General features: G+C 39.6%; 1 pseudogene; it reads right to left on the reverse strand.

Moving 5' to 3' along the window:
- Nucleotides 1-5233: 5233 nt before the first annotated feature.
- On the reverse strand, nucleotides 5234-6064 carry LOC149152202 (folate-biopterin transporter 1, chloroplastic pseudogene; annotated as a pseudogene).
- Nucleotides 6065-6840: the final 776 nt, after the last annotated feature.

Consider the following 6840-nt stretch of genomic DNA (forward strand, 5'->3'; position numbering starts at 1 on the left):
AATGCATGAAGGTCAAATTTGGAGGATCAATTATTCAGAGCTAAAAGGATGGCTTCATATGGACTAAGACTTGAGTATGCCCTTGATGTAATATCGTATTATTTTTCTTGGAAGGACCACATGGAGGTAGTGTTGGAAGATAATGGAATGAAGGAATTCATTGATAGTGATATCCTGAAACCAGCAACAACTAATGCCTAGGATCTAGCAAAATGGAAGAAGTGTGTAGCCGAGGTGAGGAGAATCATATTGGAGGGATTACAAGACCATATTGTCTCAAATATCCATGAGAAAGAGACTTTGTATGCAATGTGGCAAGAATTGACAGATATGTTCCAGAATAGTAGTTACCACAAGAAGCTAGCACTCAAAGATAAACTTCGAAATATCAAGATGCAAAAGAATGAGACCATTCCACAGTACCTGAGAAGGTTCATACAATGTCATAATGAACTTGGCCAAGTTGGTGTTACTGTAGTAGAGGATGATTTGGTAAGCCTAGCCTTTCTAGGCCTTCCCAACACCTGGCACAACTACCAAGATTCGATGAATGGGAGGGAGAAAATACCAAATTGGGAACGCTTGTGGTCTGATTTGGCACAGGAGGAGATAAGGCAGAATATCGGAGATGAGACTTCATCCAAGGGCGAGGATGAAGAAAAATGTGCCTTGGATGGAAATTTAAATAAGGAGAAAGGGAATAAATCCAAATTTAAAGCACAGTCTAATCAAGGGGGCAAGAATAAATAATTTTCTAGAATCAAATGATTTCACTATCATGAATTTGGGAACTATGCCATGAAGTGTCCACACAAGAAGAAAAGCAATAATACCTCAAGAGGAGAAGCATTTGAAGCCTTGGCTTTACAGTTCGAGCTTGAATTTACACTCATTGCATGCATAGCTAGCACATTGATCGGGAGCTTGTGGTACTTGGACAATGGTGCCTTGTTCCACATGACGGGGAACAAATAAATTTTCAATGATTTGGAGGAGAAATATCTCCAGATGCACATCAATATGGGAGATGGTGTAAGGTACAATGCAACTAGGATTGTTAAATTCACCTTTCATAGGGAGTCGGGCTCCCCTCTCAGACTCAAGAATGTGATGTTTGTTACGGGTCTAAAGAAGAATCTTGTCTCTATTGTAGTTTTGGAAGATCATGGTTATGATGTGATATTCAAAAAAGGAAAGGAATTCCTAAGAAACATAGCCATGGGATAGGTGAAGAAAATTGGGTTTTGTATTAAGAAACTGTACAAGTTGGATGTGTAGGATTGTGCACAAAGGTAGAGAAGGTGAAATCCCATAATGTCGATGAACTTTGGCATACAATACTTGGCCATTTTCATGATGGCACTTTGAATATCATGCAGTATATAATCACATTCCTCCCCAAAGGAGCACTGGAGCAGCAGGACACATACAAAGGGTGTACCTTGAGGAAGTACCCAAAAGCCACTTTCCATGACCAGGACAGTAGAGTACATGCAGTCCTTGAAAGGATCCACGCTAATGTTTGTGGACCTTTCTCAATAGCCTCCACTGCTAGGCACAAATATTATGTTATATTTGTAGATTATTTCTCATGGAAGTGTAGTATCTTCTTCATGTGGAAGAAGGATGTGACATTCTCCAAGTTTGTGGAGTTCAAATTATTGGTTGAGAAAGAAATGGGAAAGAAGGTGAAGTCTCTCAAGACAAATAATGGAGGTGAGTACGTGTCAAATGAGTTTTAAAAATTATGTGCAAAAGAAGGCACTCAACGAGAGTTGACAATAGCCCACAACTCACAACAGAATGTGGTGGCTAAGAGGAAGAACTGCAATATTGTGGGAGTAGCAAGGGTGATGTTGCATAACCAAAGCCTACCTCTACACTTGTGAGTTGAATCATGCAATACAATAGTCTATTTGTAGAATAGGAGTCCTCATCAGATTCTTGGCATGATTACACTGGAGGAGCATTTCTTGGGGAGGAAGCCAGATTTGTCACACTTCAGGATCTTTGGAGCCTCTGGTTACTGCCATGTCTCCAAAGAATCAAGGAAGAAGTTAGAGATGACAATAGTATTGGGGGTATTTGTGGGTTACATATAAACTCCCGAAAACTATCATGTGTACTTGTCATCCCTCAGAATGAATGTTTTGTGAAGGGATGTAAAATTTGATGAAGGCAAAGCCATGTGGTGCTCTCTTGAGAGGGAGCGTCAAATCCCACCAGAAGAGGATCTCTTAGCTCCAAAGGAGGAACCTCGGGAAGTTGTGGAGCAACCAAAAATTGAGGAGCATATATTGGAGACAATCACTCAAGTATAAACCTCTAGATAAGGAAGGAAAAGGACAAGGGAGGTTGAGAGACTTGTGTAGGATATGAGGGAGAATGTGGGTGCCCCTTCAAATTAGCAGCAAAGGTCACCAGATAGGTACATTGGCTACATTCCTCTAATGGCTAAGCTAGTAGAGAGTGAGCCATCCTTTTTTGAGGAAGCAATAGAACAACCTATATGGGTTGATGCAATGGTGGAGTAGTATGTATCCATTATAAACAACAATGTTTGGGAAGTGGTCCCAAGACCAACAGACAAATCATTTGTGGGTTTGAGATGTTGAAAAATGTGTAACTAGGTTCGGTCTTCATAAATATGAAATGTACTTTTTATTCTTGTAAATTTTAAAATGAAAGAAAAATTATTATTATTGATTTTGGAGCATGGGTTTCATGCTCAAGGTAATTTATTTTATAGGTCAGGAAACCATTGAGTGCTTATAAGGTTTGTCTTAGGTCAAGCAGTCAAAAGAGTCATTGTCATAAGTTGAAGACCCCGTTGGGCAAATTGTAAATTGTAAAGAATTTTTTTTTGTCATTTAAAGAGTCAAAATACCCTCCAATAGTAGGTCATCCTGGCAGTTCGAAATTCAGCCTAAAAGGAAGAGCCACATCCACCTTGAAGAGCCTATATATAGGAGGAAACACGACCTACTTGAGACATATTCATCCATCACTCATTCTAGTGAAGAAGGAGGAAGAAGAAGGTAGCGAAGAAGGAAGAGGACAAAGGATATTTGTTTTTGGGCTATTTCTCTCTCACATGTGCTAAGCAAGACTAGGGATTCTGCAATGGATCTAGGGTTTATATCTACAAGTTTGATCTTGGAGAAACGAAGGCAAGAAGATCAAGCAAAGGTCACCAAGGGTCATCCTCAAGCTCCAGAAGTTAGAGAAAGGAAAGTGAAGGTCAGAGGAAGGCTCAAAATATTGCATATCAAATCTCACACGTGTAGCAATAACTATTGGGAGGGGCGAAATTTTAGATCTACAGTGGAGGCCAAAATTCTATAGCTTGAGGTCAAAGAAGTGCTATTAGAAGAGATTTGACTGGATCAAGGTTAGCACATAATCCAGAGAGGTTGGTCTTGGGCTTGGAGGGTATTGGGTTTAGTCTTAAGCTCTTTGAATTCATCAATTGGAAAATCTATAAGGAAGAGAAGATATTTGTGGGTTTTCCTCTTAAGTGGAGAGATTTTGGCATTGAATTACAACTTATATTTTGTGCTCTTGTTCATCTTGTTTTTGTAGCTATTTGATGATAGACACACATAATAATAGGTAACAAAGCTAATAAGTAAAAATAAATCACAAGAAGTTATCAAGTAAAGAGAAATCACTAAAATCATTTCCCTATAGATTTCTCAACATGGAATTAGAACTAAGGTTGGCTAAGGGAATTATGAAGATCTTGACTTCATTGTGTTAGCACTTGAAATTTCACCTCAGGCTGAGAAAGGTAAACCTCAAGGCAACATCAAACCACTTAGCCTCTTAGCTAGCCCTACGGGGCAGGAGAGGGCTCTCTCCGGTCTATCTCGGTAAAGATCTTCAATTGGTGAGATGACCAATAGGGTAACACTGATTTTACGCTAGTAAATGGATAGATAGAAAAAGGGGTTTTTAATAAAATGACGGGGTTTTTCTGGGCTGCATGGGCAAAGTAACAGCTTGAGTAGAGAAATGTAATCAAGAACACAGGTTATCCCCTGAGGCAAGGTAGGCAAGAAATTTAACACCAAATTTAGATTAAATGGAAATGGCAAGACTTCTGAGGAGCTGACAAGGGGATAGAAGATGAGTCCTTGTCAAACAGAAGAAAACATTAAATATTGAACAAACTTAAAGGCAGAGCATACAAATGATGAATTCTACCTTAACACTTCATTTTTTCAAATGGAAATGATCATGAAATGACATGAAACACATAACAGGCTACATATGAAACAAAAGAGGACACAAATGTTAAATCTCATACCACAGGAATCTCAGGGGTCAGAGCTGCATTTTTTAATTAAATTCTTTGTCAAAATCTGTACAATGAAAGCTCTGTTTTCCTCCACCAGCACTCATAATTCTCTCTCTCTTCCAAATGAATTTTTTTTAATACAATAAATAAATGCTGCTAAAGGAAAAACAAATCAACCCAACAACAAAGGTGTTGTTTCAACTGCAATTACAAAAATTAGGAAAGGGTGTTTCATCTATTCTAAACATAGAACAACATTCCTCTAAATCTTTGCTAATTTACTAATTAAGAGACAAAACTGGAGCGCAGGTCTCCATAGGATCAGGATTGAAGTCTTAAATCGAATCCCATTCTTTGGCTGTGATAGATAGTCTTGACTTGTTTTCAGCTTGCCACGTTACATTTGCCATAATAAAACAACCTTTAAATTAGAATTCTGCCGATTCAGCTCATGGTGACAACTGTAATGAGAGCGGTTTTCATGGTTGCACTCAACGTTTAATTCAGAGCCATTTGCAGGAACGATCCAATAGCCAGAGTTATAATATGCCACTCATCGAACACGTCCAACCACATGCAATATGGTCGCATCAGCAATAGCTCACAATCCGCTTTCTAAGAGCCACGTTGCCCGTAATCCCACAAAATCTCCAAAGGATCAATCGCTGGTGGAAATCATGGAACAAAAACCTGTACTGGGTAATTAGGCCAGCTGCTAGTTGAAGCGCACAATTTCTGTGAAGCCGAGATGTCGTTGCAAATTGTTATCATATCAATTGGCCATATTCTGGTAAATGAGTGTATATGCGATTCCAAGAGATGAAATTGTTGACAATGGTTTCTCCCAACATATAAGCTTTCTGAAATTGATAGCAATGACTGCAAATGGTAGAACAAGCTCCTTGAAAAGCTCAATATTTCTTGGAATTCCCTTTAACAGTGCGGCATTGATTGTGGCTTGTGTCTTTTCAAACATCTGGCTTTTCTTTTTGCAATTCGATTCGCATCTCCCACAACAAGGTTTCTCGCAATGATCAGTGCTTGCCTCCCTGAATTTTGTTTCCAAAATGTAATAGAATCCCCAGTTCCCCATAACTGAAATATGTGTCTTTTTGCACTTTCAAATACTCCCGTAGCGCTTCTATTCCTTTCAGGTCTTGTAAATAGAATTGAAGTCGAAAAGGGTTGTTCATGGACAAGAACAGTCACCGCGGAAGTCATCAGGGGCATAAATGCCGTCACGCCAAAAACAAACCTTACACCATACGTTTCCACAAGAGAGCCACTGAAGTAAACACTCACGATGCCCCCAACCGCTGATGAACCCCAGCATAAGGACTGAAAAGATCCTGAGGTATCATGTGACTCCCCACGAGCTCTTTCTATTATCACTGAATCCACTACAACATCTGAAAAGGCGACTGACAAAGAACCAAGAAAAATAGAGACCATAGCTCCAATGTTGTCATCAACAAAGGTAGCCATTAAACTCAAAGAAAAATCTCCTAAGAGTCCAGCTAAGATAAGATATGATCTCCTTCGGTAACCAAACAGTGAGAAAGAGTCACTGATAAATCCATAAAGAGGTTTGACAAGCCATAGAGCAGCAAATATTCCTGATAAGACTGATGTCTCTACTGGATCAAGACGGAGGTCAACTTTGAGACAGAAACTCACAGCAAGACGAGCCGGTCCCAAAACACCTTGAACAAAATAGACCATGGCAATAGCCACATTTTCTGGAGACATCTCTACACCAAAGAACTTGATTGTTCTGAAAATATTTCTATTTCTTTGCGGAATATTCTCATTAAAGGAACCAAGTTCACAACGAGTTTCCGTTCTTGTAGTTTCATCAGTCTTTCAAAACAGGCTGACCCCTTGAGACAGCAATACCATGTTTGTTGTCTTGTGACAAAACATTTGTGAGAGATTGCGCTTCACTCCAGAGATATCTGCTACCGAGGGGACGATACCTTATTCGACCAGTTTTAGCTAGGTGTACAGGCAATGCCAATTGTTGCCCAAGTAAAATAGTATTCATCACCTTTGGTGCAATTCCAAAGGGAATATCAAAGCGCAGATCTGACTAGCTTGCTAAAATGTTGTGTTAGGCACTACAAACTTTGAATTTGAATAGGCCTTATTGATAGTCTCTTGTATGCCAATCCCTGCAGGTGGATTTTGCTCCTGGTGCCTTTGTCTTGTCCCGAACGTTTTAGAGAAATCAACCTCTAATGACCTCAAACTTACAAGATCCATTGACATTGGCATTGAAGCTCTCGAAGTTCCTTCAAGTTGAATGCAGATCATATGATGCCGCCAACCAGAGTTTTTCCTATCAACAAGCCTCTTAGAGAACTGATTAAGCCTCCGCCTCTGAAAAAGGTCTTCAGGGGTTTCTTCAACAAACAAAGGCATACCACACCCTGGTTCAACAGATCTCCTTACTGCTCTGTCCAAGATTTCATTGTTCTCCACAATTGTAGGACCACAAATCAACCAAAAATATAGAAGCATTCCTGTGTCATTTTGAAGGA

Source organism: Pinus tabuliformis, chromosome 9 (genome assembly GCF_031772625.1).
Source record: "Pinus tabuliformis cultivar Carrire ecotype Pingquan chromosome 9, CPIR1, whole genome shotgun sequence".
Classification (NCBI taxonomy): Eukaryota; Viridiplantae; Streptophyta; class Pinopsida; order Pinales; family Pinaceae; genus Pinus; species Pinus tabuliformis.